At 41.0% G+C, this 23,797-nt stretch overlaps 1 protein-coding gene across 1 annotated transcript in view; it reads left to right on the forward strand.

Annotated features, from left to right (window-relative positions):
• Positions 1-18,836: 18,836 nt before the first annotated feature.
• The window catches only part of LOC126213044 (ankyrin-1-like), a 109,533-nt gene continuing 104,572 nt past the window's right edge, over positions 18,837-23,797 (forward strand). Inside the window, exon 1 of the mRNA XM_049940616.1 lies at positions 18,837-18,929. The gene's annotated coding sequence lies outside the window, so the exon portion shown is untranslated. The remainder of the gene's footprint in view (positions 18,930-23,797) is intronic.

The following is a 23,797-nucleotide window of genomic DNA, read 5'->3' on the forward strand; positions in this document are numbered from 1 at the left end:
TAAAATATCGTCCTTGTTGAAATGCAGTTCACATATCTAAAAACAAGCATACAGTTCTCTTTAAAACATATAACGAAAATTAATGAGGTATGAGATTATAAATACATTCTTCTGTTTACTGTATTTTGTTCAGCTCGACTACATTTCAAGTAACTACGACACACTAACCAAACAAATACACTGATACTTACAACAGAGTGCTTACTAGGTGTCCAGTCTTGTCTGTGAACAGCCGATAACCATTTTCGTCTTAAATTCTCGTCAGATGGAAAATAAAATACACTGACTTTAGGTCCATTATCGTAATTGGCCCTGCAGTTCGGCATACAACACCTTCGGGGCATCGTAACTGAGTATAGATCAAATAACCACTCACGAACAGCACAAAGTACAATATGGAAACGCTACGAATCACGTGTGTCGGACTGTCGGTACCTAGCTTCTCAGACCCCTACCCGTGACGTCACAGGCTCATTAGACTCACGATGTGAGGCCTTGTTCCTAGGTGGCGTTGCACTGCTACGTCCAAGTTCGGAATGTCGGGAGTTGCACGTCACGAGAACAAGAGACTATTCTGGACCGTAAAGAAAGTATGGCTGCACACTGGTCAAAATAAATGAAAACTAAGGCTGGTCAGCTCCGTGAACAGGCAGCGGACATTTAAAAACAATTGATATGCAATACACAACAATGTAATTTAAACAATACTTGAAGAAATTTCTACTCTACTAAATGCAATCTACTGAATTCAAAGCAAATTTTTACTGCAACTACTAAAGATCGTCACAAATTGATTAATGTCGGATGAAATTAAGGAAGCTTGGCTATGGCTAACGAAATTTTAACTTACGTTGTTGATGACTGCCTTCGGCGTTGCAACTAGATTTTCGCACAAATTCGGTTCAAAAAAAAAAAATCTCTCTTCCGTAATTTTCTCTGAATATCTCGTTTCTTTCGCTCAATGGAAATTTTATTGGATGGCGTTTGATGTCATGTAACAAATAAAAAGCACAAGATTAGCTACAATTATTTATGAATATTTCCACAATGCCTATGTTACATAAATTTTTATTCCTTTAAGTTTTTTTTTTAATTCGGGTCCCTGTTCGGGCGCCAATTATAACGATATGTTTACGTAATGTGTATACATAAACATACAGTTATAAATGTCCCCGTTCGTAGCCGCTAGTTATAACAATATGTTACTTTTGTGCTGTAACATATAGCTATAATCAGCGGTGGAAACATATTTGCGAACGCCGACCGTGTGCGGCTGTTTCTTGTTGGATCGTCTGATCAGTCGGAAGTTGCATTGCGGAAGAGAGTAAATGCCTATTCAAAATATAATTATTTTTGGATAGCTCAACATGAATTTCCTAAGGGACCGTAGTTTATCATGCATTTACCAATAGAATATGGCGCGGAGAAAATATTTCGCCGCATACAACTTCCGTCCGATTTCGACGAAAGAATTCGTGACTGTGAACTCTCTATTTGGCAGAAACATAAAGAAAATTAAATAACTTCATGAAGGAGTGAGACATAGATTCTATATTAAATAAATAGTCCATACACCAGTTCCATTTAAATCTGAATTTATAGCAATTAATAGACGAACTTACACTGCAATGAAGGATTTAACATGGATGCCGTTTTGACTGGCACTTCTCGTAATGAAAACAATTCCTTTGACGTTTTCACATACACGTCGCACAATAAATCTACTGCTAGACACTTTTAGTATTACACATTTACTTTACACTAGAACAATATTATTTTTAACGATAATAATACGGCGGCAAGACATGCGCGTCCGACACAAGTTACAAGAGACAAGAGAAGAATGAGTAACTGTTCATCGAGAATATCTCGTACATCAAAAAAAAATGTGTAAAAAAATGTTCTTCTTCTGTCCGTTTTTCGCGCCGCGGTTTTCAAAGTCAATAACTCACAGCATCTCTGACGGCGCTTCGACAATAAACAAGTTACGTCACAGGTCGTTCACCTTTTACATTCTCGCAACATTATTTGCTAACTGTAGCTGTTGCCGAGCGACTGCTCGATTAGTGAATGATTTAAAATGATAAGGCAATCACATAATGTTACAACCTACCTCAGTTATTTCGCCAGAGCTTATGTAAAACGTCCTCTACCGAAACGCAAACACTTTTCCTATAGCCTGGCATCCACTGAGCAACTGCAGTGGCGATACGAGTACACTCTGCCGGTGTTTGCCGAAATTACGAGGGGGTGCGCGGTGTACACCGCAAGCAGTGCGTCTCCCGGATTTACCCTATGTTCTGAGGATGATTTAGTGGTTCACGTGATTTCGCCGAAACTTACGGAGCAACTGATGTCACTGCGCCAAAATCCAGTCACCTTACGCGAGTACGTCTTAAAGTGTTAACTGATTGTACTTCAGTTTTGGTTCCTCGAAGGTTTAATTGTGGTTGATGACATGGAGTCACAAAATTCTTGGATGGAATGGGTTTAACAATTCTACACAATGTCACTACTGAATCGGTGCCTTAGTGAGTCTCAAGTACTGGATCCAGCCGTTGACCTGGAAAAGGTCCATAGTGTTCCCATGTGTTCCTTTTCTGCACACGCCAGCACACTGGTAAAGGCCCCACACCAAGCTGATTGGGTGAAGCTGTGAACTGTATGTTATGGAGATGGGTACTACGAATATAGTGACGTTTTCAAGGTTTTTTTTTTTAGCATAAATCCCAAGTAGTAATTCATCAGTTGGCACCTGGCACTGAGGCATACGGAGACGAACTAGTCATGTTTACATAGCGTACTCCGCCAGATGAGAGTTGTGATTTTTCTGTGGTTTTTAATTAGTAGTACCCTAGGTGAACAGTTCATATGCAGAAACCACCAATACTTTTTTGTGGTGAGTGACAATTACCTTGGCTATCACGTTACGTCTATCAGATCCTAACACCTGGTGATGCATATGTTTGCTGTAAAATTATCCTAATTTGGGAGACAAGTAAAGGTTGCAATCAGGCTTTTTGTTTGATTTAATTTTTGTGTGTTACATCTCGAATCGCTAGGGGAATAGTTCTTGTCACTTTTATTCGATCCGAGACGTATTGTAATTGAATTATGAAAAGAACAACAAATAAAGTGCTAGTAAGATAGAATTAATCTTGAGTTCCACAAGTTTTAATTTTCCCATTGAATCTTTATTCCATCATTGAAAAGGAAAAAATCTACAATATATAAAGAGGATCTTAATATTGGGTTTAATGCTTGTATCCAAACAGTGGCAGAAACGCAACTGACTCACAGATATAATTTATGAAAGAATAGTCAAATGCGACAGAAGCAATTTAAATCAGGTTATTAATAATGTCATTAAAATATTAAAAGAGGTTTGTAAAGTATTTTCCAATAGCAACTAACCATATGTCTGATAAGAAACGGAGAAAAAGTAGGGAAAAGTTATCATCGAGATAAAAGGATTCTATAGTTCCAAGCTTGACTGAGTCGTTAACGCTGACACAGGCTCACATTACGTCTTTGATGCAGACGAGACATCATTTATTAAATATGTCGATATTTCAACTAATACTGAATGCACACTGAGCGTAAGTTGCCTACAGTGTATGGCAAGGGTATTATTAATGAGTGCTATTTCATTTAAAATCACATTTTGAAAGAAGGGACGCGAATTTTATTACCTGTCATTGTGTACTAGCACTCTAACAGACTCATATATACACTCAGCAAAATATTTTAAGGAGTATTATGTTCATACATGTAACAAATTAAAGCGTTAGTCTGATTCTGTATGAAGATTGAATCACAAATATGTGGACCTTCAACACCTACAGTGTCAAGTGATAGCGAGTTAATTATTTACAGAATGTCACTATAGCAAAGTGACTGTATACAAACTAATGAAAAGGAGGGCGAGTTTGCAAAACAAAGTGTTGTTCATTGAAGGTAGAACCATTCGAATTAGCGTAAAGTTTTCGCATCGTGACTAGATGATTTTTGATCACTTCCAATCGCATTAATCGTTATGACAGTAACCACTAACGCTCATTTTCTTTGACAATAATTGGAGTTTTTGTAACCCCACCTATGAGCTTTCGAGGAGTACAGATAAACTATTGTTCCGTTTAGTAGCAGGTATGTAGTGGATCTTTTTCTAAGATTCTGTCTCTCTCTCTCTCTCTCTCTCTCTCTCTCTCTCTCTCTCTCTCTCTCTCCCTCGTCCTGGGACAAGGAACGACCAAACATTGAGACAGAACTAGTTTCACCTCAACACGCATTGACTACAATTATAGCACAGTACAAACTCTTCATTACTTCTCATTTTCAACCACATATATTTTGTATTACACCTACTATTTTTCTAATAACTCGTTTCTATGGTATATCTCTTTTGTTGAGGTTATAATTCACCAGCAAACATACACATGCATACGAATATTGTCATTGCGGCCCCTTGTCAGTTAGAGGGCCCGCACAAGAGCCAAGCAAGGTCGGTTGCCGACCTCCATTCCAGAGCTCAGATCTAAACATCGCCAGTGGATGTAAACACCAACAGGCTTTCTGCATAATGATCCATCAATTGTAAGTAATGTTACTATGTGTAGCACTCCACCCAATCGGCGTTGTAAGCACGCCAGCAGAGTCAGACTGGCAGCGGGTACCTACAGCTAGGAATAGCCCCAGCCAGTACCTACGCCGGCTCTGGCCCAGCAGACACTCGCTGTAGCATCTATTAGAACGTTGTATCTTTGTAATTGCGTAGAGTAGTATTTTGGTTATTATTTTCTTTCCACTGTCTTGTACCCTTATCTGATTTCTGCCACCACAAGAATTGTTCTACTTTGTGTTGTTCTTGCGTTTGGAAAGTATTATGACTAAAATGCCTTCTTGGCCTGCGCTAAAGGGTGTTCAAACTTGATTGTTAGTTCTTTCCTGCCGACCGCAGAACACTATCACAGCGGTGAGACCAGAATATTTGTACAGTGTTTGAGTTGGAGGACACCGAAACACAGGTTTGCGATACTGTCGTTCAGTTCTGCGCACGCCACCTTTTAGTCATTCTGTAAACATGAGTAGCCTGTGGTCTTTTCCGAGCCACAACGGATTTTTCGCTCCACAAGCGACTCCCGATATATTTGAGCTAGGAAAGCACTTAACTGCGCTGCATATTTAGTGTAAAATCCAACTGGAGTTAAGTCACAGCCTGTGCTGACACCTTCTTGCCTTTAAGTGATCTTAAGTGGTTTCGAATATCCGGGGTGCTAATAAGGATACAAATCGTTTGAGACACTGTGCAGCGGTCAAACATAGCTACGATCATATTCTCTCACATGAACACGTTTTTTAAATGCAGAATTTAAACTTCAGCTTTCTGTAAATAAGGATCAAGTATCAGAGCTTTCTTCCACACTAGCCACACTGTTCGCATTAGGACAAGAAACTGTCGTAATTGTGTTACACATGTGCCTCACTAACGTTTCCACAGTGTGAGAAGTCTACTGCGAAACCGTACCATGTTTTCATGGAACCAACAATATCATTGCCTACGAAGATAATACGTTATTCTTGAGACGCAGTTTGAAACAGGAACAATTGCCTGTTGAACCACGTTGACTATCTGTGGAAACATCTTCCACAGATATAATATCTGTCAAATTATTGAAAACTTTGAATATTTTTTTCAGAAAATATAATAGGACAAATCTGTGTGAGTACATTTCTAGATAGTAAATTAAAAATTACTTACGTGATGTATACAATTTCTATTTAATTCTGGAAAAAAAACTGGTGTAATATCGTTTTACTCTAACAGTTTGAGGGGTTTATAATTTGCAAAGTTGGAAAATGTTAAAGACACATCTGTTCCTCTGGCCAGAATTAGTTAACTGTTTGTCATCAACCACTGTGTACCTCAGGTGCTTTCCACAAAAATAGGAAGAGTGTGTGAAGAATTTTACGAATTAGATGCATGAGTGTAATACGGGACTGTTTACAGTCCGACTTAGGAAATACATGCGTATAAGAGTTTTTTTCAGGTAATAAATGACAAAGAAAATGAGTAACATTTTGATACATCCATAATTTCCTCTTTTATTTCACTTCAGCATGATCCAATACTTTAAAAACAAAATAGCAGCCTGAAAGTCCAAGCGCAAGTCAAATGCTCTGCAGTGTTTGGGACGGCAGAACATCGATTGAAACTTCCTGGCAGATTAAAACAGTGTGACGCACCGAGACTCGAACTCGGGGACTTTGCGTCTGGTGGACAAATGCTCTACCATCTGAGCTGCAGAGTGAAAATCTCATTCTGAGAACATCGATTGTTGGAGCTGAACCATCGACCGCTACACCTGGTATCCTCACACTAGACAGACACTCACGCCTCCTGCTCATTGCACATCCACTAAGGTGGCAGAAGTGGTGGAACAGCGGTATGCACGTATACAGATGGCGATGGTACTGCGTGCTCAAGGTACAGAAGGGCGATGCATTGGCAGAACTATCATTTGTACTCAGGTCATTCGTGTGGAATGGTTTCCCACATGTCTGCACGCCGAGAATTGACAGACCCTGAACATGTACATCTGCATCTACATGACTACTCTGCAATTCACATTTCAGTGCTTGGCAGAGGGTTCATCGAACCACAATCATACTATCTCCCTACCATTCCACTCCCGAACAGCGCGCGGGATGTTTTGATGATCATTCCTACCTATGTAGGTTGGGCTCGACAAAGTATTTTTGCATTCAGAAGAGAGAGTTGGTGACTGAAATTTCGTAAATAGATCTCGCCGCGACGAAAAACCTCTTTGCTTTAATGACTTCCATCCGAATTCGCGTATCATATCTGCCTCACTCTCTCCCCTATTACGTGATGATACAAAACGAGCTGCCCTTTTTTGCACCCTTTCGATGTCCTCCGTCAATCCCACCTGGTAAGGATCCCACACCGCGCAGCAATATTCTAACAGAGGACGAACGAGTGTAGTGTAAGCCGTCTCTTTAGTGGACATGTTGCATCTTCCAAGTGTGCTGCTAATGAAACGCAACCTGTGGCTCGCCTTCCCCGCAGTATTATCTATGTGGTCTTTCCAACTGAAGTTGTTCGTAATTTTAACACCCAGGTACTTAGTGGAATTGACAGCCTCGAGAAATGTATTATTTATCGAGTAATCGAATTTCTAACGGATTTCTTTTGGAACTCGTGTGGATCACCTCACACTTTTCGTTATTTAGCGTCAACTGCCACCTGCCACACCATACAGCAATCTTTTCTAAATCGCTTTGCAACTGATACTGGTCTTCGGATGACCTTACTAGACGGTAAATTACAGCATCATCTGCGAACAACCTAAGAGAACTGCTCAGATTGTCACCCAGGTCATTTATATAGATCACGAACAGCAGAGGTCCCAGGACGCTTCCCTGGGGAACACCTGATATCACTTCAGTTTTACTCGACGATCTGCCGTCTATTAGTACGAACTGCGACCTTCCTGACAGGAAATCACGAATCCAGTCGCACAACTGAGACGATACCCCGTAGGCCCGCAGCTTGATTAGAAGTCGGTTGTGAGGAACGGTGTCAAAAGCTTTCCGGAAATCTAGAAATACGAAATCAACTTGAGATCCCCTGTCGATAGTGGCCAACGCGGATTGGTAGTTGCAATGTCCTGAGTGTCAAGCTCCATTTCGGAAATTTTTGGTCAGTTCAAGATACTGGCATCCATAGTGTCCACAGTGAGCCTAGAACACCCAATTTCAGGCCTCACCGCTCACCACGGACAACGCAGTGGGCGACAGCCTTCACTTAACGACCGAGAGCAGCGCCGTTTGCTGAGATTGAATGTGCTAACAGACAAGGAACAGTGTTTGAAATAACCGCAGAGATCAATGTGGGACATATGACGAAAGTATCCGATAGGACAGTGCAGCGAAATGTGGCGTTATTGGGCTATGGCAGCAGACGACCGACACGAATGCCTTTGTTAAGAACACGATGGCGTCTGCATGGCCTCTCTTGGCCTTGTGACCATATTGGTTGGACCTCAGACGTCTGGAAAACCGTGGCCTGGTCCGATGTCTCCCGATTTCTGTTCTTAAGAGTCGACAGTAGGGTTAGAGTGTGGTGCAGATCCAACGGGGCGGTGGACCCAAGTTGCAAGCGGTGGTGACTCCGTAATGGTGTGTTGGTTTGGTTGGTTTGTTTGGGGAAGGAGACCAGACAGCATCGGTCTCATCGGATTAGCGAAGGAAGTCGGCCGTGCCCTTTGAAAGGAACCATCCCGGAATTTGCCTGGAGCGATTTAGGGAAATCACGGAAAACCTAAATCGGGATGGCCGGACGCGGGATTGAACCGTCGTCCTCCCGAATGCGAGCCCAGTGTCTAACCACTGCGCCACCTCGCTCGGTGTCATGGTGTGTGTTGTATGGGATGGACCGAGTCTTCTGGTAGAACTGAACAGATCATTAACTGGAAATGGTAATTTTTGGCTACATGGAGACTATTTGCAGCCATTCCTGGACTTCATGTTCCCAAACAACTACGTAATTTTTATGGCTGACAACGAGCCACATAACCGGTTCGAAGAACTTTCTGGAGAATTCGAGCGAATAATTTGGCGAGTTATATCGCCGACGTGACTCCTAACGAATGTTTATGGGACATACTTGAGAGATCAGTCCGTTCACAAAATTCTGCACTGGCAACAAGTTCGCAGTTACGGACGGCTGTGGAGGCAGCATGGCTCAAATGGCTCTGAGCACTATAGGACTCAACTTCTGAGGTCATCAGTCCCCTAGAAGTTATAACTACTTAAACGTAACTAACCTAAGGACATCACAGACATCCATGCCCGAGGCAGGATTCGAACCTGCGACTGTAGTGCTCTCGTGGTTCCAGACTGTAGCGCCTAGAACCGCACGGCCACTCCGACCGGCGAGGCAGCATGCCTCAATATTTCTGTGGGGAACTTACAACCGTTTGTTGACCCCTTCCCACGTTGAGTGCTGCGCTAAGCCGGGCAAAAGGAGATCGCACACGATGTTAGGAGGTATCCCGTGGCTTTGGTCACCTCAGTGTATTAAAATCTTCTGAGGTGGCAAAATCGTTCACCCAAAATTGTCCAACTGGTCGTATGGCTCAGGTCAACTCGGATTTTCTTCGGACTGGCAATCTCTCGTCTATCGTAGTCCTGCAGACCACTTTCTTAGCCGGCCATTGTGGCCGTGCGGTTCTTGGCGCTTAGGTCTGGAACCGCGTGACCGCTACGGACGCAGGTTCGAATCCTGCCTCGGGCATGGATGTGCGTGTTAAGTCTCATAGTGCTCAGAGCCATTTTTGAACCACTTTCTTATTAATCTCATCCACGTCAGAGCAGTCACTTATCACATACGCCACATAAGGGATGGAAATGGGAAACACCCGTAGCCTCCGAACAATTTATGAAAGCATCTGTACGTTGCACTATTCGCGCCGAGACTGAGTACTTCTGTTCTCTGTTTCTGTACTTGGACAAAGTCCAAGTTCCCGTAGCTGCTTTAGCAGGACCAAGTCTTCCAAAAACTATTATGCAGAGTAAGGTGGCAAATTTTTCACCTCAAACAACTTTTTGCTCGTTAAAGATATTTCTAATCTCCATGTATACCACTTTTTTCGATAGTGTAAAGACGATATCGATTTTGATCTGGTGATCACACATGTCACCTGGGAGATGTAAATGTACTGATAATTTCAATATCGTCCGCCGTAAGCCACATGGCGCTCTGGTAGCTATGCCACTACGCTGTGTCTACCCTCTGAAATTTCTGGTTCTCTATTAGAGTGGTGCAAACGTGTGAAGCAAGCAGGCGGCCAGCCAGCCATGCCACAAGGCACTCGTGCTTCCTACAGCCAACTGAGCGAGGCTGAAAGGGTTGAAACTGTGGCCTTCCGAGTGGCAGTGGGTTCCTTTCGGAGAATTACGACGAGGGTTGGCTGTGCCGCATCAGATATCCAACGATGCTGGGATCAGTGGTCCCATGAACATTCTCATCTGTAAATGAGGTTCTGGACTCCACTGCAGCGTAGACACCCTCCAGGTTCGTCGTAAAGGCAGCAGTGGCCGGACGTACAGCTACTGCAGCACAGATAAGATGGCTTGTGAGCCCAAACGTGTCGACACAAATTGTTGCGAACTGTTTGTTAGAAGTACGGCTACAGGCATGCACACATCTAGCCCGTCATCTGCTCAAGCCAAAGCATCGAGGTGCAGGCCTAGACTGGTGCCGTCAGAGGAACATTTGGCTGATGGAAAGGCACACTATGGTATTCAGCGATGAAGACAGACTGTGTCTGCATGCAAGTGGTGGTCGTTCAAATGTTCAAATGTGTGTGAAATCTTAAGGGACTCAACTGCTAAGGTCATCAGTCCCTAAGCTTACACACAACTTAACCTAAATTATCCTAAGGACAAACACACACGCCCATTCCCGATGGAGGACTCGACAGACCTGGTGAGCACTGTCTCATGGAGTGCATTCGTCCAAGACACTGGCCCCGCCAGAGGCCTTATGGTGTGGGCTGCGATAAGCTATGTGAGCTCTCTATAAAACATTCTCTGTATGTGAGAAAACTGAATATATAGATATCAAAAACTTTCTTCTTATGTAACTTTAGATATCTTACAAAATTGTTAAGGCTTTCGTGGCCACTTGTTGACAAACTGCCTATTGGCTTCTGTCTCGGGTTCTCCGGCCGACGTTCATCTAATGATTTTTCCGACGTTTCGCCAGCACGAGTGGCAGGCATTGTCAAAGCCTCAAACCTTCACCCTCCATTGCCCAATCCTCTAGCAAAACTGACGGTTGGCCCTGTATTGCCCATGTGAGCAGTGTAATGGAATAAAACTAAGTGGAACGCAAAATTTGAAATAAAGGAAAATGAACCTACTTAAATGCCAAAAGAAACTAATTGTGTGCTCAGTGAAAACTATACAACTAACTCAGTACTGAAGTACATAACGAATGTTGCATCTACATCTACATGACTACTCTGCAATTCACATTTAAGTGCTTGGCAGAGGGTTCATCGAACCACAATCAAACTATCTCTGTACCATTCCACTCCGGAACAGCGCGCGGGAAAAACGAACACCTAAACCTTTCTGTTCGAGCTGTGATTTCTCTTATTTTATTTTGATGATCATTCCTACCTATGTAAGTTGGGCTCAACAAAATATTTTCGCATTCGGAAGAGAAAGTTGGTGACTGAAATTTCGTACATAGATCTCGCCGCGACGAAAAACGTCTTTGCTTTAATGACTTCCATCCCAACTCGCGTATCATATCTGCCACACTCTCTCCCCTATTACGTGAGAATACAAAACGAGCTGCCCTTTTTTGCACCCTTTCGATGTCCTCCGTCAGTCCCACCCGATAAGGATCCCACACCGCGCAGCAATATTCTAACAGAGGACGAACGAGTGTAGTGTAAGCTGTCTCTTTAGTGGACTTGCTGCATCTTCCAAGTGTCCTGTCAATGAAACGCAACCTTTGGCTCGCCTTCCCCACAATATTATCTATGTGGTCTTTCCAACTGAAGTTGTTCGTAATTTTAACACCCAGGTACTTAGTTGAATTGACAGCCTCGAGAATTGTACTATTTATCGAGTAATCGAATTCCAACGGAATTCTTTTCGAACTCGTGTGGATCACCTCACACTTTTCGTTATTTAGCGTCAACTGCCACCTGCCACACCATACAGCAATCTTTTCTAAATCGCTTTGCAACTGATACTGGTCTTCGGATGACCTTACTAGACGGTAAATTACAGCATCATCTGCGAACAACCTAAGAGAACTGCTCAGATTGTCACCCAGGTCATTTATATAGACCCGGAATAGCAGAGGTCCCAGGACGGTTCCCTGGGGAACTCCTGATGTCACTTCAGTTTTACTCGACGATTTGCCGTCTATTACTACGAACTGAGACCTTCCTGACAGGAAATCACGAATCCAGTCGCACAACTGAGACGATACGCCATAGGCCCGCAGCTTGATTAGAAGTCGCTTGTGAGGAACGGTGTCAAACCGGAAATCTAGAAATACGGAATCAACTTGAGATCCCCTGTCGATAGCAGCCATTACTTCGTGCGAATAAAGAGCTAGCTGCGTTGCACAAGAACGATGTTTTCTGAAACCATGCTGATTATGTATCAATAGATCGTTCCCTTCGAGGTGATTCATAATGTTTGAATACAGTATATGCTCCAAAACCCTACTGCAAACCCACGTCAGTGATAACATGAAGTGCAATGTTTGACTTGGGAACGTTTAGACGTAGTAGCTCTACTTGTACCTGTTCATCCCACAGTCATATTGTGTTTTTACCAGTAGGAGAACAAAGTTTTGTTGTGGCAAGAATTTTCATAATCAAGAAGTGGCGATAAAACTTTATTAAACCAAGGAAGCTAGAACTTGTATTTTGGTGGTAGGAACAGTAATTTCTCTGACTGTCTCTCAAGTCTTTTGGGATCAAGCTCTTTGCCTCAAGACAAGATGACGTATCCTAGAAACTAAACTCTGGTGTTGCCAGATTCTCATTTTTCCAGATGGACTGTGATATAGATTTTTGAACTATCAGGAATTACACTATTGAGTATACAGGTATGTTGTGACCAAGACTTTTCAGCTATGAGGATGTCATCAACATATGAGAGAGTGTTGCTGCAAGTATTCAGGTAAGACAGGTAAGACTGCAAGTGAAGGTGGAAGAAGAATGTTAAGACTAAACGATAAATTGGGAAATATAGCATACTCCAAAACAGGGAAACGCAGCATATTTTCTACACTCTGGGTGTAACTCTACTTGCCAGAAACTTTTCCTGAAGTCCACCACAGAGAGATGTGTACACCGCAAAAATTCTGAAGTAATTCACCTAAAGTTTGCGGTCTGTTTGTCTGAGGTAAGTTAACGGTGTTCGTCTGCAGCCCATCTTCCTTCGCTATTATGTGCAGCAGGCTATTATATGAACTAAGTGCCGGTTCGATGACACCTTGCTGCAGCACAGACTGAATTTCAGCTTTTACTTTCTCTCCGCAGCAAGCAGGATTAATATACAGATTAATGAAAAATTTGTCGTGATCTTTGACTTGAAACCTGTGCTGGAACTATAAAGTCATTGAGCGTGAATGCAAAATGTCAAAAAGATTCCTTCTGTCTGTATCAATATACTTCTCAACTTATATACAGTCTTATCGTAGAGAAAATAGACAAACTATTTTCTGAGCAGTGTCATCACAACAAGTACGTAAACAACTTCAGTCATCAAAAAAGAATTTAGGTGGAAAATGAGTTGATTGGTCTGACATAAAGCACAGGCTATTCATCTCTTCATCCTGTCTTTATTCCAATCTACAAATTTCAGAGTAATTGACTTACTTCAAGCTTCTATGGTTATTTCAGCATTATTAAAGTTTTTAAATGATCACAAAGCAATTTTAAAGTACACTACTAATATCATTTCTGGTGACAAAAGCGCTACAATTAAAAGCTAAGCGCTACCATTAAAAGATAAGCGCTACAATTAATATTACGTATTGCAGATGCGATGACAGTTTTGTTAAGGTTCTCCAGAAAGATCCAAAATCACGAAATGTTCTATTTTTACTTTTTCACATTTTAAAACTTTACAGACTTTCCCCTTTCAATTGATACACAATTTATTCAGTTCAGAAGACTACAGCAGTTATTAAAATATTTTTGAAATACGTTCTGCAAGGGCGTGATGTGCTGTTAAGGGGCTCCGGAACGCCCTATACTTGCAATGTTAAAATAACGCTTATAAATTACATCTTTTCTCACAAAGTATTTGAGGTAGGATGTTGAACTTTTTACAGATTATTTATTGGAATATGGTCTACAACTTAACACAGGGATTTTACAAAATTTTAGTTCAGTTATTAAAGATGACTTTTTTTCAATTGTAATGAAAATTCACAACATTTTTTTGCAATTTTTTATTTATACATTCAAAAATATACAGTTTTTTGGAAAAAGGCTGTGTTAAATTATGCAGAAGGTACTGTGTAACATTAACTGAAAGTTTGAAACAAATATGTTTGGAAGATCCTTAGAAAACATGTAATTAGTATGAGAAAATAAAAGTTTTGGGAATCGAGCGACAAAGATTGGATTAACTTTTTAGTGCATTCCAGGTCCATAGGATGGATTATCTTCATCCTCTGCAAACTCCTCCTCCAGCTTCCTCTTGTTCCTCCTCCTGTTTACTCTTGCTTGTATTTCTAGACTCTTTACAGCCCTGTCTGCAGCCCGAAGGCGTTCCTTGTCTAAAGCAAGCATCGCTCGTTGTTGTGTTCGTAGATTTTGCTACCATTTTCTTCAGTTGCAGTTACTGCAACACTGTTCCAAAAGGTGGTCATGTATGAACACTTATCACATTTCAGTTGTATTTCACTACCAAGTCCTACGTGCTTTATTATGGAGAGTTCCAGACCAACTTCACTACAATGAATACATCTTACACAGTTTGAAAAAATTCCTTTGAGAACCGACATATCAAATATTTCATTCACATCCGATTCGCCCATAAAACATTCATAGTTTTCACTCATTGAACCAAGCTTCTTCTGTGAAGTATTTTCTTTCCCACTTTGGCTGCTATGGGCAGGTGTACTCGAGAGGTTAGGTTCACTCACTTGGTTATCATCTTTATTGTTTACAGTAATAACACATACCTTTGGCTTTCCAACATTTCTCCTTTTCTTAAAAGCCTTCAGAGGATTTCTAATAACTTTACTTTTACTCATTATTATACTTCAACAAAACAGAGACTCAAGAAACATAATTAATTACGAATATTTTCGAGATAACGACAGAGTAAATAAAAATGAAACAATCGACAATCACACCAGCGATATATATTGAACCATCACAGGTTAGCCACAACACATACTTTATCTCACATCACTAAAATGTATCTGATGAACACGGACGTTAATAATAACACCATTTGACAGCAGTTTAACAGCGCCACAGTGGGTCACGCCCATGTAGAACACATTTCAAAAAAAATTTAAAAATAGTTGTAGTCTTCGGAATTGAATAAATTATATATCTATTAAAAGGTAATAGTCTGCAGATTCAGAAAACGCAAAAAAGTAAAAATTGAACTTTTCATGATTTTGAGCCTTTCCGGAGCCCCTTAAGCCGTTAGTGCAATTTTTTTTAATTTAGCCCCTAATATTTTAGCATTAACGGTGCCTCTAGGAGATCACATTAGTCATATGAGAATTATCGAATTCTACTGTGGCGGCACAAACGAGCAGATGGTTGCAGAATTACAGGCCCATATCACTAACGTCGATTTGAAGTAGGGTTTTGGAACATATACTGTGTTTGAACGTTATGAATTACCTCGAAGAAAACGATTTGTTGACACATATTTAGAAAATATCGTTCTTGTGAATTAATAAGTGCTATCGGCAGGGGGTGTCAAATTGATTCAATTTTTTTTAGATTTCCAGAAGGCTTTCGTCGCCGTTCCTCGCAAGCGTCTTCTTATCAGACTGCAAGCCTACTGAATTGCGTCTCAGTTGTGCGACTGGATTCGTGTTTTCCTGTCAGAAAGGTCACAGTTCGTGATAATAGACGGAAAGTCATCGAGTAAAACAAAAATAATATCTGGCTTTCCCCAAGGGTGTGTTATAGGCCCTCAGTTGTTCCTGAGTAGCCATCTTAGATTGTTTGCAGATGACGCTGTCATTTACCGTGTTGTAAAGTCATCAGATGACCAAAACGAATTGCAAAACTATTTAGATAAGATATCTGTATGGTGTGAAAAGTGGCAATTGACCGTGAATAAAGAAAAATGTGCAGTTATTCGCATGAGTACTAAAAGAAATCCGCTAAATTTCGATTACGCGATAAGTCACACAAATCTGAAGGCTGTCTATTCAACTAAATACAGATCACAGTTACAAATAACCTAAATTGGAACGATCACATAGGTGATGTTGTGGGTAGAGCAAGGCAAAGACTGCGATTCATTGGCAGAACAATTAAAGCTGGAACAGGTCTACTAAAGAGACTGCTTACACCACGCTTGTCCGCCCTATTCTGGAGTATTGCTGTGCAGTGTGGGATCCGCATCAGGTGGGATTGACAGATGATACCGAAAAAGTTCAAAGAAGGGCGGCTCGTTTTGTATTATCGAGAAATAGGGGAGATAGTGCCACAGACATGATACGTGAATTGGATTGGCAATAATTAAAACAAAGGCGTTTTTCGTTGCGACGGGATCTTCTCATGAAATTTTGATCACCAGTTTTCTCCTCCAATTGCGTAAACATTCTGCTGTCACCCACCTACATAGGGAGAAATGATCATCACGTTCAAGGTGATTCATTGAACCCTCTGCCAGACACTTTATTGTGAATAGCAGAGTAATCACGAAGATGTAGATATGCTGCTAAATCATAACGCTGAACTACCGCTGATTATAGGCCATATTCAATTTCCAATTATCAAAGATTTCCTCAACAGTATGTGAATAGCATCGACACCACTAACACGTCACCCAGTACACCATGCAGTCTATAATGGTCACCTAGTCGTAGATATTGCTATAATCGCACTATTTCACTCCCATTTACGGAGCTTGTTAGCACTTGATGTTAGGTTGACACCATTAAAATGCATTGTGGTAACCGCTGCTGCTTGCTGGATCACTGCTGTGTCTCGATGCTAATGCTGGCTCTAAATCTGGTGGTCTAGGGGTAAAAAGATGAGGTCCCGTGTTTCTGATGTGCTTTTGATGATAAATAATGAGCGAAACCAACAAATATTTAAACTTCAAATCTTTATTACTCTGGTGGCCATCTTAATTCCACTGTCCACCAAAGACAATGAATGACACAGCACAAAGTAGCACTTCTTTTACATGTTCTTTGCAATGTTTATCCACCTCGAACAATAACACACATACACTATACCAAAGTGACATTCAGACTCCGCTCCCGACCCTTCTTGCTGCTTGTGTTAATAACCTTGTCAAAGAACTACTAAAAAGAGATGTAGTTTATAAGTCACATGTACATCTGTTATCGTAATTTGTGCAGTAAAGTTATTAATTTATATCGAGTGACCTAATTTAACAGGTTATTAAAATGACAGACAGATTTTTTGACTTGACAGAATAATTCTTTGTTACAAAAAGGCCGTTTATTTAGAAGTTTGTCAATTGACTTCTCTAATTTGCATAAATAAGTAAATAACTTGAATTATTAAGAATTACATTGGTTTTCGTCTAAAATAGGAGTGTTTACGTGAATACTGAGTGAAAACGGTCCTAGTGAACAAATAGGTTTCACTGGGTGATTTTTATTTAAGTTGGCCACTATTTTTCGTACTTCATATTAATTATTTAAGATGAACTTATTGTTTTTACAGGAAGACATTTTCTGTATCAGTGATCAAGTGATATTAACTTTTGTGTGGGTCAGTTATTCAGTATAATTTAATGGGTTGACTGTTTATGGAGACATGTTATGCAATCATTGTTAACATACACAATAACTTTTCTATAATCATAAATACTGGTTAAACTGGTTGAATTTGGAGGGTATCGCATACTTCGGTAAAGTAAAGCCTTTAATAGGTTCTGTTACAAGTCCCAGTATAGGCCATCTAATCACTGAAAAATGCTCCACGCTCGCATCTTTAAAAAGCCAGCGACTTAATTTCTACCGCAGTCGTAACCGAGCCAATAAACGAGTGTTATGTCCTACCACACCATCGTTGTTGCTTGTCTGTCATCAATGACAACCCCACGCGGGCGCAGCTGCTCTCGTTAGTTACGTGCAGGCCATCGCCTACTTCGTTGTCCGTGTTGAAAGGGAATGCCTGAAATAATGTCACAGCCCACTCTTGACTCTATGGATCGCGGAATATTGATTTCCCTAATGACGGACGGAGCAAGGAGGACATCAAAAGCAGACTCGCTACGGCAAAAAAGGCATTTCTGGCCAAGAGAAGTCTACTAATATCAAATACCGACCTTAATTTGAGGAAGAAATTTCTGAGGATGTACGTCTGGAGTACAGCATTGTATGGTAGTGAAACATGGACTGTGGGAAAACCGGAACAGAAGAGAATCGAAGCATTTGAGATGTGGTGCTATAGACGAATGTTGAAAATTAGGTGGACTGATAAGGTAAGGAATGAGGAGGTTCTATGCAGAATCGTAGAGGAAAGGAATATGTGGAAAACACTGATAAGGAGAAGGGATAGGATGATAGGACATCTGCTACGACATGAGGGAATGACTTCCATGGTACTAGAGGGAGCTGTAGAGGGCAAAAACTTTAGAGGAAGACAGAGATTGGAATACGTCAAGCAAATAATTGAGGACTTAGGTTGCAAGTGCTACTCTGAGATGAAGAGATTAGCACAGGAAAGGAATTTGTGGCGGGCTGCATCAAACCAGTCAGTAGACTGATGACAAAAAAAAAATGATTTCCCATACGGAATGTCGCCTGCGTCTAGCTGCAACTGTCATTCCGCGTTCAAAGTCAGTTACTTCCCGTCGAGCGGTAATTATGACGTCGGGAATATTTTCGCATGAAACGCGAGAGCTCTGCCGATGCACTTCACTTTTATACGTCGTGTACGCGATGTATATGTACATACCGCTGGCCCGTGTCTTTTGTCATCTCAGTACCATTTATTGTTGCATGCGTTCGCAGTGCAGAGCTCATAGCCGTTTCGCAGTTGTCTGCGAGTCCCGGTTCGGCCGCTTGGCGGCAGCACTGCAGCGCCAGCTGTTCTGCGCCGCAGTTTGTTACCGGCATGTCTGCAGGCAGTGTAATAACATCGCGCGTCGAACTGCGGAAGCACTTCACAAAACAGACGGCGGTAAGTCAGCTGTGCATGTGTGTAGCCTCCACACGCGTTTGTGTGTCGCTCAGAGCCTAGTTAGTAATTTGCGAATTAACGGACTAGGCAATAATTGCTTTGGTAGAGATGCCTTACTTCAAAAATGTAGTTACTTACTAGCCTGATATTTAGTTCGATCATTCGGCACTTATGCAGTATAGTGGGTACATGCGCTGATCACGAGGAAAGCACGTATTGATCACGAGAAAGGTACCTATTTTTGAAGGAAAAGCGTATTTCTAAAGATATAAGCAAGACGAGAGCTTTTATTTCAAAAATTGTGTGTTACAGTCATATCTGATGCATGGTATTTCAAAAACTTTTTTTTTTTGCAAAAAAGATGGAACTAATAACAAAATTTTCTCAAAAAATCATATTTGTTTATTTTGCACAGATATAGCTATTCAGCATAGCACGGTGAGTTCCGAAACGCCTTTTATTCTATTCTTTAGCTTTTTGCCAGACTCACTCCACGTGATTTGTGGTTGCCTTTGTAAAGGGATTGACAAAATAAAGCAAATGATTAACAGTCAGATGATTGTAGCCCAAATTACCTATGGTGTTGTAAGCTTGCCGCCGGCCGAAGTGGCCGTGCGGTTAAAGGCGCTGCAGTCTGGGACCGCAAGACCGCTACGGTCGCAGGTTCGAATCCTGCCTCGGGCATGGATGTTTGTGATGTCCTTAGGTTAGTTAGGTTTAACTAGTTCTAAGTTCTAGAGGACTAATGACCTCAGCAGTTGAGTCCCATAGTGCTCAGAGCCATTTGAACCATTTTGTAAGCTTGCCACTAATCGGAAGCTACTGTGGTTCCAGGCAAAACACGCTGTTGCAAAATTGGCAGCAAACTGGTAGCATCACGTCGTGGCACAGCAACCATAAAGCTTTGCTTTGCCTCAACGTCATAACCACCAAAGACCCATTGCTCCCGCACTGTATGACCTCGATGATACTTTCTCCTGACGAAGCAGCTCTCGTCTTGCTTATATCTTCAGAAATACGCGTTTCCTTCAAAAATAGGTACTTTTCTCGTGATCAATAGGTGCTTTCCTCGTGATCAGCGCATATCTCCTCTAAACTGCACAAGTGCCATTCTTTGTAATGGAAACGCACTATGTGCTTTTGCTGGAAGCATTATTGTCAAAATTGCTTTTGTGTGTAACCTTCACACGCGTTTGTGTCTGGCTCAGAGCCTAGTTCACTGTATATTAATAATTTTTACTTATGGACCGTCTGTATAGTTACTCATAAGTTTGGCAATAACATTCGATCTTTGGCAAAAACATTTGACAGTCGACAAACAGAAACCAAAACATTGCTTTAAAACAAGTGTTCAGTGCATAGTGTTGTGGAATGGGGGAAAAAACCGCAAATTGGCGTTCATAAGAAGAAGAACAACACCAAAAATGCAATAGGAGCGTAATATGTAGGAAATTGTCCGCGCAACCTGTAAGTACAGTTCAAAACATTACTACTTAATAGGAAATACCAACCACCAGAACTGTTTATAACCTATAGGCACAGTGACAAAAATGTAAATAAAATAGCTAACATATGTACATATTCCAGGCCACTGATGATGCCTTGCAGAAAATAAAGGCGAAACGCGTATGGCACTAAAGTTGTTTTATTCAGTTGCTGTCAGACGGTCTATAAGTAAAAAATTATCAATATACCGTAATGTTACACGCAACTGAGGAAGACAGGACTACAAAAGTTGAAGATGTCCTAGTTCACTGATTTACGAATTAATGGATTAGACAAAAAATGCTTTGGTACAGACACCTTTCTGAAAAAATGTAATTACTTACTAGCCTGATATTTAGTCCGATGATTCTTTGTAATGGAAACTCACTCTGTGTTTTTGTTGGAAGTATTATTGTCAAATCTGCATTTGTTCCTTTCAATTCTCTGTTATGTTTGAGCAACTACGTGCTTGATGTTGCAGTGTGCCATTGGAATATACATTGCCATTTTTAAAACTATAGACAGACAATCGATTATTGCATAAAACTGGCCATTGTTGAAACTGTTTATTCTGTTTCAGAAGTCGAAATATTGTATTCGCATTTAAAGGGGAGGCGGCTTCTTTTAATTGCTTCACCCCTTACGTAATGACTGTTACTGTACTTTGGAATGAGATGTTTCAGTGTCACAGTACCGTTGCTGTGTGCTGTTGGGCGGTCTGCAGGTGCGGAGTGTTAATTGTAGCACACTTCAGTGCCTCTAAAAGTTGAGAGCATGTGTTGTGTTGCCTTTCTCGACTTCTGACCCACGTACACTGATATACGGAAGTAGCAATAGAACCCATACGTTCAGCGTCATCATTGTCGACATATGTATCTGACGTTTCCTTCCTTTATTCTGTGATGGCCTGCTTGGTCTGTATTCTGCTGGAACCCACGAATACAAAATTTTAGAGCGAAATCCCACAAGAGCAGGCTGATTGTTTTGTCTGCATCCATTGTTCGCAAAACACGCAGGTTGTTTTGAGCGTGTCGGACACTCAATACTATGTAGATGCCAGTTGCCATTTAGTGTAAACGGAGGATATTTTCGAGCAACGTCTATGAAACGGGATTCACTACAGAGTACTGTGACACGGTAGTTAGATCACCGTCTCTGAACATCATTAGCGTCAAAACTTTCGTGCACCTCTAGTGGTGTAACTTTGTCACATAAAAAAGGATTTCCTATAAACATCCTAAAATTGTTTATGAAGCTTTTTACACCGTGTTTTATGTACTCGCTAGTATGTGGCCTCGGCCGTGTTATATCATTTGTACCATTCCTCGTGTCAATTATAGTTTGATTCGAATTTTGATATTTTACAGTTGGCAGTTTGTGTCGTTTATCTGCTTTGAAATTAGGTGACGAAGGTGGTTTAATTTCCTTGTTTCGTTTTCCGTTGGTGTTCGCTCTGAAGCTGTATTTGTTACTTATTTGTGCTGTCTTACTTACTACTGTTGCTTCCGCGTTATTATTACAGGGCGTATACGATCCGGGAAAAACCCTGGAATTTTCTCATCCGGGAGAAAACCGAGAAAAATCGAGGAATTTTTTAGAATTTTGGGGATTTTTTCATTGTTTTAGTTCTCAGTTAATTTTTTAATTTTGACTGGTAAGAACCGATACTCTAACAAAAGATATTACTGTATTCCGCTACTGCAGAATAATTCTGCAGCAATAAACATGAACTAGGAAAAAAAAGAAACGAAAATAAAGCTTAAATTGCAAAGGAAATGCGCCATATACAGCAACAAAACAGGGCTCATACAAGCGTCTGCCAACGGCAAAACGTGCTAATGCTTTAGGGCAACTATGCAGTGCTTCATAACAACAAATTGTGTCCGATGAGCGTGACGTCACAGTTGTTTACATTTAGATTCGTTTTAGCTGTTACGAGCGGGCTCCTCTGCGCATGCGCAGTTGAGTCGCGGATGAGTAGTACCTTTTCCCGCTCCTGGCTACAGAAATGTTGTTGGCTGTGTAAGCAGTCGCACCAAGCAGGGGAGGGGGGAATTCATATTCTTGAGGAAGAAACCTTGTTTCACAAAGCGCCTAGCATTCAGCGCACATTGGTCTATCGATTACTCATATGATTTTGAAACGCATCCCTGTTGGTTTTTGAACACATTCTAAGCTGATTTCTGAATGAATCGTAAGTTGATTTTTGAATGCGTGCATAGTGTACGTGATGCCTATGTCAGGGGAATCCTCGTCTCATTTAGAAATAAAGTTCCCTGCAGGCTAAAGGGGATGAGGCTATACGAGCTGAGCAGAATACAGCCGAACAGGTTAATGCCAACTGCTGCTTGTTTATGTGGTTGTTTGGGTTTGCGAATGACCGGCGCTGTTATAATTACTAGCGAAAGCCATAGATCCAGATTACCAGAGTGGAAATAACGACTAACCGTAATAACAGGTAAGAAAGATTACGTATTATCTCCTCGGTGTATAAAAGAAAATGAAATTTTGACAGAAAATTTTTGGTCAGATCGCTACACTTGTAAGGGCCAGTTGCACTCGATTAAGTTCTACTCTGGAAGTAGCGCGGAAGACGCGTTGTACGGACATGTAAAAACGCCTAACCTGAAGATAATCGCGCGATAACTAAACCGGTGATTCTGGCAAGGTTAGTGAAGTTAACCGGCGAATAAGTTTCGACAGTGGCAGGAATGGTTCCGGAATTAGTGGTGACAAGATTGTTTTTTAAAATGAGGAAGGAGAAGAAACAGGGACATCACACAAATTATGGAAGAGTATGACGATTACAAATTTATAAAAATTTCGTGCTAATACGTTCCCATCTCAAGCTTGAGAAACTGGAGCGTATGAATGAAATGTGAAACTAACATAAATCTCTTCGCTTGCAGTAAGCGTAATAGGCATTTGATATTGGCACTTCGTGAATTATATACTGTCGTGTTATAAAAATGACCATTTGTGCCAAAACAGCCTGGTTTATTTGATGTGTGTTACAATTGCTGCTGTATTAGAAAGCCTACTTGCTTTTATCTACCAGACAGTGACAAAATAGACGTAATCAGTTCGAGAAACCACACCAGTCTTGGGTACTATTTGTATTAACAGCTTTTGTAGTATTACACATTTCGATTTTTCGTGTAGGAAAATGTTTGACGAACTTTTTTGAGGTAATAGATTCTTTCGCAGAAAGGGAAGCACGCCATTTTATGCCAAGCAAAAGAGAAAATGATGGCCTAATAGTCAATAAAGAGCGCATATTTTCTGAGCTCTTGCTCTCCCGATTACAAATAATCCCACAACTAATATTTGCGGTTTTTTTATTATTTTTAAAAAAAAAGAGGTGGAGGATGTCAAACTGACCG

The sequence above is a fragment of the Schistocerca nitens genome, chromosome 11 (genome assembly GCF_023898315.1).
Source record: "Schistocerca nitens isolate TAMUIC-IGC-003100 chromosome 11, iqSchNite1.1, whole genome shotgun sequence".
Lineage (NCBI taxonomy): Eukaryota > Metazoa > Arthropoda > Insecta > Orthoptera > Acrididae > Schistocerca > Schistocerca nitens.